The 13,948-nt window shown below is 40.5% G+C and overlaps 1 protein-coding gene across 6 annotated transcripts in view; it reads left to right on the top strand.

Moving 5' to 3' along the window:
* Hhla2 (HERV-H LTR-associating 2) overlaps nt 1–13,948 on the top strand; it is an 84,331-nt gene that overhangs the window by 22,832 nt on the left and 47,551 nt on the right. For 4 of the 6 annotated variants that reach the window (XM_038345886.1, XM_038345881.1, XM_038345885.1 and 1 more), the window contains one exon: nt 7,514–7,603. The exons of the other annotated variants lie outside the window; for them this stretch is intronic. The gene's annotated coding sequence lies outside the window, so the exon portion shown is untranslated. The remainder of the gene's footprint in view (nt 1–7,513; nt 7,604–13,948) is intronic. 6 annotated transcript variants of the gene reach the window in all.

The following is a 13,948-nucleotide window of genomic DNA, read 5'->3' as shown; positions in this document are numbered from 1 at the left end:
GCAGGGCATTGCAAGGGCCTCTATACAGCAGTGGATTCATTCATTAACTATTCAGTCCTCTTCACAGTCCAGCTCTAAACTGTGTCTGGCTTGTCAACTTGGATATTCATGTTTTTAATTTCTGTAGGGAACAAGCCTCCAGGTATCTCCCAGAGTAGGCGCAATTGTTCAGCAAAGAGGGATGGACGAAAGAGCCTGGAGAGCAATGCCTAGACATTTCCTCTTGCGTGGTGCAGTAGAATCTGGAGCCTTTTCAAGTTTTAGACAGGGCCTCACTGATGGGCCTGGAGCTCTGGAGCTCCCTATGCAGACCAAAGTGTCTTCACACTCACAGAGAGTCACAGGCCTCTCCTTCCACAGACCTGGGATGAAAGGTGTGCACCACTATGTTTTGTCTTGACTCCATTAAAAAAATAATCTTTGACCGCTGTGATCTGTTCATTCCACTCTCTTTCAGTCAGCTGATGAGGAAGCTTTTCCCTCTTTCTCCTGGCACAGCAGAGGTGTCAGAGCACACAGATAAACTCCCCACAGTTTCTCTCCTAATATAAAACAGATTCAGCTGCTCCCATTCACACCAGCCCCAATTCCCTTCCCCACAGAGATCCTGCAGGCAAATTTCTGGGCAGTTTGGGCACTCTCCTGCTCTTCTTAGGAAGGTCTACAATAATGATGCCTTTGTTTCTTGTTTCCAGCTATAGATGATATAGATGATATAGATGTCCACCAGGCAGGACATCACACCTACTTTTTTTTTCTTTTGAGCATTTTAAAATGATCTTATTGTATTTTAGTACATTTCTCTAAATGGACCATTTCCCCCCTTCTCTTTATTCCCTTCAAACTCTCCTATATACTCTTCATTGCTTTTTTCAAATTTATGGTCTCTTTTTATTAATTGTTTTTATACACACATTCACACAAATGCACACACACACATGCACGTAGACACTTCCAAATACAAAAACACAAACTGCTCAATTTGCATAACTTTGCTCTTACATGTGGATTTTCAGGGCTGACCATTTGGTGTTGGATAGCCAGTTGGTGTGCTTTTCCCCAGCATTCCTTGGTTGCCTGTAGGTCTTTGTATAGGGTTGGAACTTCTTGGGCTTCCCCTCTTCCACTTGTCTATTGCTGTCTTCCTTGTTCAGCTCATGTGTAAGCAGTCATGTTGGTGAGACTTTACGGGCATAGCTTCCAACATTGTTAGGAGGTGCAATCTCATAGCACCTATTAACTGAGATGGGCCCCAATTCCCTGTATTGGATGACTATAAGAAACTGTTTTCAGAGAGGGCTGTTTTGTGTTAATTGTCCCCTCACATCCCTTCCCCAAACCAGTTCCAAAAGCAGTTCCTAAGTCTTCTGGACACCCTCGTACAAACTGGTTGACTCTCACAGTTTTCTAGTACTGTATAAATGTTAATTTTCTTAGGCCTAATAAGTCAGTTCTTATCTATTGTTATGGACCCCCAAATTTAGTCTGCTATCTTTTCTTTCCCTCTTTTGTTTAATGGCTTTGTGTCTTTTAAATAAATATCTTTGCCAAGTGTTTATTGAATTAAGGAGATGAGGAAAAAATTAAAGGCAAGTGTCTAATTTGTGTTGCTATCCCAGAAACCTTCCATGAGCTCCTTCTTCACACCTTGTGGATGCTATCATCCTGGGACTGCTGAATTCCTGAAGAGCACACATGTTTTGCTCTTACTGCTCTCAGAGCGCAGTTCAATTATATTATTAGATTCTGATGCAATCTACTGTCCGCATTACTAAGAGACTAATGTTTAGTTTCTCTATCTACAGTTGACTCTTGATTTCAGCCATTTGGTTGACCTATATCTGCTTCCTGATATTAATAGCCCTCCATTGTAATAGAGATGCAAACCCTCCAGCCATCAGTCTAGAAAGAAGCTACAATGAAAGGGAATTAACTTTTCTTATCTGGCTAAAAAATTTTGTTAGAAAATGCTAAAAATAGAAATTGAAATGAGGTTCTTTGTTTGAAAACAATCATTTCATCTCATGGTAATACTATTTTGTTTTCATAGTTAATTTATAAATGAGTAAAAGTTTTTTGTATTGTTAAAATAAAATTTCAAAGTAATCTTCACAATAAAAGCATAAAGATGTAAATTATTTTTTTAGCCATATATACCACAGTTCTAGTCTCTGCTCCAAGTCAGTGAGTCAGATTAAATGCATTATGTATCCTTAAAAAATGACTGTATGATATAATCATGATAGGAGCACATGAGCTTTAAAAACACAAAGAATAGCATATTTTGCCTGCTATTCTGTGTTAGATCATATTTAACTATGTTTCTGAAGATTATTCCATAGTCAGATAATTACATCTGTCTTATTCTTTTATTGGTTTTTGTGGAATAGAATAAAATAAAGCCATATATGAAATGGGACATAGCTAAACAAATCAGCACAAAATAAAACTCCTCAGGTTAGCCAAGCAAAAAAATACTCTCAGGATTGTGCAAAGCTGCTCAGGTCCCTTCCAGATCAGTAATGTCTCCGCTTACCTCACATGATGCCTCTCCATACTGTCTGTAGGTATTTCTTCTTTGTCTTTAATGTTGTTGCCTAAATATGGAGCCTCATGCATATGGTTAAGACACACCTGCTTTGATTATTTCAGGTATTTAGAATTGTACAACAGGAATTGCTCTGTGTCTAACTTGGGGTTCTCATTTGTCCTTCCTGTTCTGTGTGTCCCTTGCCTGCCTTGCCCAATCTTCCTTCTGTTGGAACCTTACCAATAACTTATTATTTCAGTTTTCTTTACTCACTGTATTGGTTACTTTTCTTTTGGCTGTCATAAAATAACTTAAAAATAGATAAATACAAGAAGAGTTTATTTTGTCTCATAGTTCTGGGAAGTCATAGCAACCAGAGCTTGGGACAGCTGGTCACATTGTGTTCCTGGCTGGGGAGTAGAGAGTTGAAAGCTTGTACCTAGCCTTACTTTCTCCATTTTGTTCAGTACAAGACCTCAGACCATGGAAGGGCACGGCCCTGCTTTAAGGGGTTTGCCTAGATCTACATAATCTCCACAGAAGTGCCCAGAGATTTATTTCCATGGTGATGACAGATCCCATCAGTGGACAGTCAACTTTATCCACTCCTTTACGTTCTTCTGCAGGATTACTAGCTGTGTCCTTGGTTCTTAGGACCGTAAGTCAGTTGGTATTTTACTGTCTGCATAAGGAATGGGAAGCAACTAAGGTTTTGTTTAGCCTTTTCTAAACTTTTGAGGCCCTTCTTGTCCCTTCCTGTTTTTCATTCATGTTTAAAATGTGTGTGTTAATAATGTACTCAAGTTATATTTGAAATGTTTATTCTTTAAACCTTTTGGCATTATTGCTGCTATGATACATGCTTAAATTAGTCTCATGTTCACCAGTTTATTGAGTTGAAAGGTTTTGTCTTTCCCTTTCAGCACTTAGGAGATATTTATTATTTCTTATCCCTTTATTTCTATTATGAGTGCTTAAAAGTCAGGCATCTTTCTAATATTTACTGTTTTGAAGGCAGTCTATCTTTTTAGTTTGTGTTCTTTTGTCCTTTCTGGTTTTTAAAATACTTTCTTTTTCTATTATTTGTGACAGTTTACTATGGTGTAACTTAATTTCTTTTTGTTTGAGGGTTTCTATGCCTTTGAATCTTGCTAATTTTAAGTTTTAGAGAATCTTTATTCACTATTTCTTCAAATAGTTTCCATATGCACTGTTTTTCCTTTCCCTGGGTATCACTTAAGGAATATAATAGCACACACACTGTTATCTGTAGTATCCGCTGTTTCTTGTCTTCCATCCTAATGTCTCCCGTCATTTTATTTCTCTTTGTGTTATGCTGGAGGTTCTTTCTGATTAAGCAGAATCTATCCAGGCTTCTTCCTTACTATTTTTTCTTCCTTACTATTATTCTTTTGTACTACTGAATTCCCTAGCCTTATTTCTTTGAATAAAATGAGTATTTTAAAATTTGTGTTGAAAACCTCCAACATTTGAAGTTTTCCTGACTATTTGATAATTTTCTTGTCGTTGAATACTTGTTATATTTTTAATCATGTGTCATGATTTGTTTGCAAGATATTGAAATAATTTTCAACTTGGTATAACATCCTTCAAAAAGGATTTATGTTCCGTTTTGCTGGGACTCTCGTCCTCTGGGTCAAGTTGATGTAATTTCATTAATACAGCACGAGGGAAAAGCCTAACTTTCTCAAGATAAGATGATAATGGCCTCTTCTGAATTATGCTAAAGCTCACAAAGCATCCCCTGTAGTGAGTTGGGAGGAAAGCAATCAAGTTCAGTATGATTTGTCTAGATATCTATTTGATACATACATATACATTTTAGTTGCGTTTCGAACATTGTTAAGACAACCCTTGGAGCAATGAATCTGAGGTGGTTATATAACCCTCCCAGGACTTCAGATGTGAAGCTGAGGCAGAGAGGAATCATGCTTTTTGGTCATGGAATAACTTGGGCTTCAAATCCATCCATCTGATTTTAGTTGTTATGGTATAAGAACATCTAATATCTATGCCGATTCTTCTGAACTTGGTTATATTCCTGGTTTTTCTGGATGTGTGTAACTAGAAGGCAATGCTATTAGAATTACTTGGTTTCTCCTTTCAGGGGCAAGTTTTGAGAATGGTCACCAGGCTAACTAAAGGACTGCATCTGTATAGTGACTCCTAACCACACTCATTTCCACATAAACACATACATACACAAATTAGAAGCTTAGATCCTCACATAAGAGCACATGCAGTGTTAATCCTCCTGAGCCTGGGTTACCACATTTGATAAAAGACTTTCCAATCTCATCCACTTTCCCTCAAATTTTATAGTCTCAGGACACTTGATTTTCTTTATAACTTAATAAAATTTCATTGTATATGCGAATGACATTTTGATGACCTCTTTATCTGTGGATACAAACATCTAGGCTGATTCCATCCCCGCCTATGAAATACAAACACATGTATCTCTGTGCTGTGGTGTACAGTCCTTTGCATATAAACCTTTGAGTGGGGTAGCTTGATCATATGACACTTTGAATCTTAGTTTCCATATTGGGGGTTGCACTGGTAAACATTCCTATCAGCAGATGTTCATGAGATACAGGGCAAAGGTATTTAGAAGAGTGATGTATAGGGCAACAGAACACTTGTGATGTGGAAGTGCGAGGGATAATCCTGGAGGGTATAAGAGGGGAGAGCAAACAGGGAGAGATGAGGGGGTTGATCAACTAAAACTAACCATGTACAAAAATGTCCTAAGAAAACCTATAGTTTACATGCTAATTAGAAAATGAAAAGGAAATTGGGTGGGCATAATACATTGCTATCACAGTCAATTTAGAATTAGGACAGCAAATTGTCCTGTGGAATGGTAAAATCTAGCATTACATAACAGGGGGCAGTTAGGAGAGAAATATTATTTTATTTATTTTGTCTAATGATTGTAAGGTTTAAATGTATTATCTACATGTCACCTATGTAGCTACTGGGTCACTGTGAGCAGAGCACCTGAAAGAAACAACTCAAAGAAGGAGAGGCTTAGTTGGCTCATGGGTTCATAGGGTTGCAGTCCCTCGTATCAACAAGGCATGGCAGAGTGGCTCCGTCTCGTGATGGCGAGAGCTTACAGATATGCCTTGTTTACATCTCAGTGGACCAAGAAGCAATGAAGAGAGGCTGAAGCAGGGGCAGTTATCACCTTCAGAGCCCTATTCCTAGTAAGCTCCTCCCACCCTCCAGGCCTTACTTACTGAAAGTGCTGCATCCATTAAAACAACACCAGAGGGCCTGAAGAGATGGCTCATCCAGCAAAGGAGCCAGCTACCAACCTTGATAGTTTCAGTCCTTGGGACCCACATGATGGAAGAAGAGCAGTGACTCCTGCAAGCTGTCCTCTGACCTCCACTTGTGAGCCATGGCCCACAGACATGTACACACACACACATGCCCACGCGTGCACACACGCGCGCGCGCACACACACACACACACACACACACACACACTTCAATAACAAATATAAAAATAAAATAAGATAGAACCATAAGCTGGGTATTATGCATTCAAATCATGAGCCCATAGGAGACATTTCAGACTCAAACAACAATGGATTCTTAAAAGAAAATGAAATAATGTCTGTGATGTGGGGAGAGGGACTCACTGGAAAAGAGCCCAGTGTGTTGCAGTTCCTAATTGGGAGGACGGAGGCTTTGGGGTTGAGCGAATGCTGCCAAAGACTCTTTTGCACCGAGAGCAACAAGTACGGGGAGACTGCATCTCAGAACTTGGAAATGTTTGCTGGATTCATGTGTGACATTTGTTTACTGTGTTGCTTTCCACAATGACTGCTCAGGCTGCTTCAGTTTGGATGGTTGGCTCAGTACCCAGAAGGTGTTTGATTAGCTAAGTTTTGAAGCAAACACATACACTGTAGAGGAAATTTACCCTGGAACAAATGCAGATCACTTAGTCAAAAGGCTATATTTTCATTATGTTAAGTCTTCCCTGGGAGAAAATGCCACAGGAGCTCTCTTAGAAGCACGGATGAACAAAACACATTTTTTTCTTTTGTACCCAAAGAAACAGAGGTGTGGCCTAACATGATTCAGAACCAGTCAAATTGACCTTGGAGAGAAAGAGACCATAAAAGGAGAAAATTAAGGAGTGAGACACAAGGCTGATTCTGCAGAGACTATTTACCAGGCAGAACCTTCATTGAGAGTGGCAGAAATCAGATGCAAACCAGCTTAATCACAGATATCGAGATGGAGAAGATGAACAAATTGCTGTCTTTAGCTTGACTATGGTGCATATCAATGAGAATTCATTATTGCTGAGTTGGGGAGAGAGGCAAAATGTTCTATCAGGTTCAAACATACTTAGAAGACTATGAACTTAAAATGAGTGAGGCATGCCTCTTGCCACAGTCCCCAAACCAACATGGACAAGTGGCCTTGATCGGAACTCATTACGATCATAAAGCAAAATAAACCTTCCCCCTTTCAAGTTGGTTTTCCTAAGTATTTAGTCATGGGTGATGGAAGTTGACTAACATGGCTATCTACTGCTGCATGACAATTATGCCCTGAAGGGTAGAGTCTGCCAAAAGCACAGAGTCTCTTGAGGCGTTTCAGTTAAGGTGTGGCCAAGGATGTGGTAGCTGAAGCTGTTGAAACTGCTTCCAAGCCGTTCATATGAACTGCTCTGAAACTTTGGCTTTTGTTCCTTGCCATGTGGGTCTTCACATAGGATTGTTCATCAAAAGATTGTAGCTATAGAGGGAAACATACGAAATAATCATAGAAGTGGAGTATCACGATTTCTGCTATTTCCTTTTTTATTTGTGTGTGTATGTGTGTGTATGCGCGCTCAGGCGGGCGTGCGCGTGCGCATGCAGGCGCGAGCACGTTGCATGTTCATTTATGTGTGTTTCAACTACCTCTGTTTCTATTCTGCTTCCTGGACCACAGGAATATTCGTTCTGATGAGACAGATTGCTAAAGCAGGCTGCAGAATCCTTTGAAATGCACATTACTCCACTTCCAAGGCCAGGACTACAGGTGAGTCAGCTGTACAATTTAATGGATTCTAACGTAGCATAGATCAGTGTCATGCCAAAGACAAAACACCGCAGACTCCAGATGGCTACGGCCATGAATCCAAAGACAGTTCTGTATACAGTGCTTAGGAAATAACCCAAAGAAGCAGAAATCTCTGGCTCTAACTAAATATAGGAGCTTTGGGGATTAATTAGAGCCAGTCTTCAAAGCCCATGTTTATTTATCTAAACTTTGGAAAATGAAACAAAAAATTTTATTCTCCATGTGTCATCAAAGTTGTATCATAGCCAAAACAAAAAAAATTAGAAAGGAAAAAGGTATAAATATCCATATGTCCATCCTTCTATGCTTTGAAAACAGCCTAGAATGTAGCATTATTTTAATCTACTAGTTTGAAGAGCAAACAAATTGCTGCCCCCTGGCTTTCCTAATATACCACATTTCTGTACATATAAAAAACGCAAGGTACCAATTTGGGGACTCAGAAAGTTGGCAAGAATAGACATGTAATCAGAGAAAAGCCTTAATTATAGACCCATGGGTACTAGTGAAAATGGGATGGTTGATACCCACTGTATTCAGAAAAATATCATTCACATCAAGTATGTTTAATAGAGGGAGCTTAATGTAGGGAAATGGGCTCAAAAAGCTGAAAAACCAGCAGACAATGACAAGAAACCCAGCTGTAGTGTGCTTCTTCCTGGGGATACATAAAGAAATGGCTGTGTGCTCCAGATAGGCTAAAGACAGATGAAAGAAAGGTTCCATTCAAGTCCAGCTTGGTGAGCCAATTAATTTGTTGGGGTTATGTGCAGGAATACAGGGTGGCTTAGAAGCAGCTGTATCACTGAAAGGTCCACCTTAGCATGAGTGATAACTCATGAAAGCTGCACCACTAGCGTCCCAGTCCCTAATTAAATGCCCATCTCCTATGTACTGTAGCACCTCCCAAGGACATGTGTAGTTGGGGACAGGCAGGAGGGCATGGTGGGTGGAATCCCAAGTAAGAATCTAGTGATACTCACCCCTGCTACTATGGAATAACCTCATCATTGCCATTACCATGGGCTTAGTCATCATTGTATTGCTTTGCTTATTTTCTTACCACAATGTAAGCCTTGATATTCTATATACCACTCAAATGAACCACACCTGAAATTACAGAGTACCACACGTATTAAGCCAATTAAGAGTGTAAGAGTTTATTATGGGATAGTGCCTCAGAAAGATCCTTGTTGGAGAAGCTCAGGGCACAGCATTTTTAAAGCCAGAAGACCTCACAGACCACATTTACATCAATCTTAAATAAGGATCAGAGTAACATTGTAACATCTGTTTTGGCAGAACATAGTTATTTCAGATACAAGATCATTAATTAAAAGATTTATACTATTATCTGTTATTTTTGTTTATTCTTAAATTGTACAAACATTAATTATTTTGGTTAATGCATCCAGAACATGGTCAAGGTCGTGGAAAACCCAGAGTTGTCAAAACAGATGTGGTTGTTAATGGGGAGGTAGGTAGAGGGCTGAGGAGTGTAGAAGCAGATACAGAATGGAGTCAGGACGACATGGCGTTGCCTTAATCCCTTCACCATAGTGGCCCAGCCTCATTATCCAACAGTCATGTCATGCCCAGTGGAACCACCTCCACTACACCGCTTCACCCTCTTCTGGCTCATACATTAATTCTGCTCTCTTTTCCATTATGTTCCCATAGTCTTGGATAGTGTGTGTGTGTGTGTGTGTGTATCAAATGGGGGAGAGAGGGTAGAAGGAGGGGGGAGAATATGCATTTGTAACACATACTGGGTCACTATGCCACACAAGCAGTATAAGCAAGAGCATGACAGAATAAACCACAATAAAAGACACTTATTCTCAGCAGCTAAAGTGTCTGAAGTATCAACAACTGCCAAGGAGGTTTTCTTTCATTATTATAGGCAACAGCAGTGATCTTTGGTTGTGAATACAAATATTCAGAAGAGAATTAGGCAAACACATTTTATTTTTTTTAAACAAAAATGGTATTAATAGCCTTCTCAAGGGGACTTATGATTTCACAATCACAGATTTTACCCTCAAGTATATGAAACATGGGCTCCCTTCTATAGAGCAGGACTTAAATACAATCCAAAAGTAATTGGTTTTGCTTATAACAGTAATGCCACTGTTACACCAGCAGGCACATATTAGCTCGCACACTCACAAAGGAACATGTGGGATTCAGAGCCGGACTGGACCCTTGGTGATCGCCCTTCCAAGCAGCCTGCAGAGTACACTATGGCATTACAGCATCAGCATACTCACTATGGGCACTATTGCAGCAAACCTCATGGGGTATGCCTGGCCAACAGCTCAAAGGAAATTCACCCTGGGCCCACCAGTCATCCTGCCTGGTCTTCACAGGTAGACACACAGACCACTTAGTTAAAGAAGAAACTGGGGCTGCTATTACAAACCATGGAAACTCATTCTTTTGGGATAATTGTGGTCTGTTACCCCAGGATTTTATCCTATAGAGATAAGGGGGTGATGAAATAGATAGATAGATAGATAGATAGATAGAGACAGACAGAGAGAGATAGATAGAGAGAGAGAGAGAGAGAGAGAGAGAGAGAGAGAGAGAGAGAGAGAGAGAGAGAGAGAGAGAGAGAGATCAACCAACATGTTAATTTAAAAGTAAGTGAGAGAGATTGTACCTGATTGGTAATGAAGAAAAGTTCTTCTAAGACAAGATACTGTTCTAACTTCAAGTACACATGCCATGTGCATTTTTATAGCTCTGGAGCAAAGGAAACAATAGGGGAGCAAAGGCTTTCTGTCTTCTCAAGCACAAGCACAAGTTCTGGTCCTCTGTCATCATTTTCTCCAGCAACTCCCACATGATATAAATTTAGCCAGTTCTTTTCAAGTGACCCAGACAAGCCCCTTTGTCTACATTACCCTTCCCTCAGCCCCTCTTAAATGTTTTCGGACTTCACAAATCCAATTTAAATGATGACTTCACTCACTCAGCTCCACCAAAGCTAATCCTACCTCATGAAAAAAAAAAATCATGTCCTACCATGAAACTCAATAAAGCCACTAAAACCTTAAATAGTCCTGAATTTTCCACTAAATTAAAGTATGCGTTTGAGACAGAAACTCCCTTGTAGCCTTGATTGTCCTTCACCTTAAAACAGTCTTGCCTCATCATCCTGAGTACTTTGACAGGCACATGGCATCGTCGCTGACTTAACTTCTCTTTTTACTATCCAGTGTCTGACCTGGTACATTGGACATGAAGCATCGCCTCTCTTGGGACCATTACGTTCATTTCATCTCCTCAGTGCTGTCCCATTTACTGATTTTCCCCAATGCGCCTAGGTGTTTGAACCTCAGGAGGGGCTTAATCGGCACAGGTTTTACTGTCCCCTTACCCCATGCCCTGCCCCTAGCTGCAAGTATCAGCAAGCCAATACCTGCATCTCATTCTTCCTCTGACCTAATTTTTCCTGATAAATCAGGGCTAATAAGGAAGATTCTTCCACACATCTCTTTCTTATTCAGGACAGCTCCCCCCCTGGGCAGAAAGCGCAACATCATTTGTGCTTTATCAGTCACAGCAAAGGCCTCACAACTTGCCACAGAACTTCCTTATAACCTTATTTTGTATGTGCTTCTTGCAAGGACTGCAATGCATTACCTGGACCATCTGGAATTTTGAGGGTATCCCCAGACTCATATGGCAGACCACATTCACCAGGGAGGTGTGCTACTGGACACCACGTAGAAGGAGGTTATATTAGGATTTATCCTGTGGATACTCAACTCTCAAATGAAACAGCCTCACTTTTATGGCACAAGCTATAAAACTGGTCCACTTAGACCTATCTTTGGTTTTGTTAATTTCTCGTGTGTCTTCCTAAGGACGTATACAGAAATCAGCAGGGCGTTGATTGTGTGTTGCATGGGAAACCAATGAATTTACTGGTTTCAATGGTCATCCCATACTCAGAAGAAATTGTTTTGCTGCAACACTAGGCACATGTGGAAGTCACTTTCAAGCTAGAAATAATTCTATCAGATTTCAGAGGCCAGGTTACTTCAGGGAAGCTAGGGCCCTAATAGGACTTTAAGTCATGGAAAAAAAATCCTTCCCAATATTTAATTAATTAGTCTGGTGTTAATTCTTCTTGAAATTGTTATTCCATATGTTATCTCCTTATTAGAGCAAGTTTATGCAATGACTCAGGCAGATCCAAATGCTGGAAAATGCCTCTGGCAAACGCCATTAGCACAATTGTGACACACATGCTCAGATTTTGGAGAAAGACTGCTACCTTTTGCTGGGGCTATTATTTTTAGAAACCTTGCTGATTCAGATTCTGAATCAAGAAGGTACTTGAATTTTAAGTTCCATGGTAAGGAATCCAGAACCACAGCAAAGTAAGGAAGGACAAAGATACATTTCCCTGTCAGAACTCCATCAAGCCACACAAAATAAATATGTTTTACGAGTGCGCTGATTTCATGCCCACTGAGACTACCATGCTTATGGTCCTTCCTCACATGTTGCTATGGCTCTGGGAAGAGCTGCTTTGAAAAAAACGGGGTATGGGACTGACAGGATGATTCAGAGAGGAAGTATTTGCTTTACAAACTAAGTAACTTAAGTTCAGTCCCTGGGAACTCACATAGAGTAGAAGGAAAGAATTGTCCTCTGACATTGCTTGTGGGGGCTTAAATGAGAACAGTCCCCACAGGCTCATATATTTCAATGTTTGGTTCCCTGTCAGTGAACTGCTAAGAAAGAATTACGGGGTATAAGGAGGTTGCGGAATTTTTCTCAGCACTTAGGGAAAGCCACCAAAGTCAGACATGTGGCGGAGGAGTCCTTGGATGAGGGCTTGGAGAGGCCATTGCATGAAGCTGTGAAGGTGAAGCCTGGATTCCATTGAAGGCCCTGAGATGTTGGCAATGCCAGAGCCATAAGATACCTCTCAGGGAAAGCTGCAGATAAGACATGGAACCAGCCCTAGAGGAAGAAGCATGTTGTAGTCAGCAAACCTGGAAGGAGTGGAAGACACAGAGCATAGAAACAGAATTTAGAGTTTCGTTTTTGCTTTGGTCCAGCATTTACTCACTATGGTCTCTTTGTTCGCTTTGGGAGTGGGAATGTGTATTCTGCATCATTATATATTGGAAGTATGCAATTTGCTTTTTGATTTTACAGAGGGTTACAGCTAAAATATTGCCTAGAGTCTCAGAAGGGATGTTGGGTTTTGAAACATTGTTGGGACTGAAAGACTATGGGAGCTTTTGGAGTTGGATTAAATACATTTTGTATTATGATATGGCCACAAGCCTATGGTGGTCAGGGAACAGAATGTGATAGATTGATTGAGAGTGGCTCCTATAAGCTCATATATTTGAATGTTTGATTCTAGTTTGTAGACTATTTAGAAAGGATTAAGAGGTGTTGGTGTGGGAAGTCCTTTGGTCTATGTATTGCTTTTATTGGTTAATGAATAAAACTGTTTTGGCCAGTGCTTTAGCAGAATAAGGTTAGGCAGAAGTTCCAAGCAGATAGAAGGCGAGAGAGTAGGCTAATTAGGGAACTGTGTCATGGAGCCACCAGAGGAGAAAGATGCAAGCTGCCAGCAGGGACCTTGTCAGTAGGTCATGAGCCTCATGGTAAAATATAAAATAATAGAAATGGGTTAACCAAAGATATAAGAGCTAACTCGCAACATGCTTAAGTTATTGGCCAAACAGTATTGCAAGTAATATAGTTTCTGAGTGATTATTTCAGGTCTGAGCAGCTGGCAAACAAAGAAACAACCTCCCCCAACAAGGTGTGGCCTTGTTGAAAGAAGTGTGTCACTAGCCATAGACTTTGAAGTTTCAAAAGCCCAAGCAAGCCATTTCCAGTTCTCTCTCTCTCTCTCCCCCTCTCTCTGTGTGTGTGTCTCTGTGTGTGTGTCTCTCTCTGTCTCGCTCTCTGTCTCTCTCTCTTTCCTGTCTGTGGATCAGGATGTACAGGATATGAGCTCTCAGCCACTGCTCCAGTGCCATGCCTGCTTGCCTGGTGTTAGACTCCCCACTGTGTTGGCCTTGTACAAACCCTCTGAACCTGTAAGCAAACCCCCAATTAAATGCTTTCTCCCTTGAGTTGCCTTAGTCATGGTGTCCCTTCACAGCAATAAAACAGTACCCAAGATATCCCTCCATTACCTACACACACACAATAATGATGAGCAATAAAATAAAATAAGGCACAGGAGAATGGCTTTTAAGGATACCAAACATCATCAGTACTGAGTAGTGTCTTCACAGCCACCCTACCCTTGGCAGGGTT

The sequence above is a fragment of the Arvicola amphibius genome, chromosome 10 (assembly GCF_903992535.2).
Source record: "Arvicola amphibius chromosome 10, mArvAmp1.2, whole genome shotgun sequence".
Lineage (NCBI taxonomy): Eukaryota > Metazoa > Chordata > Mammalia > Rodentia > Cricetidae > Arvicola > Arvicola amphibius.
This window is presented reverse-complemented; position numbering and strand designations above follow the sequence as displayed.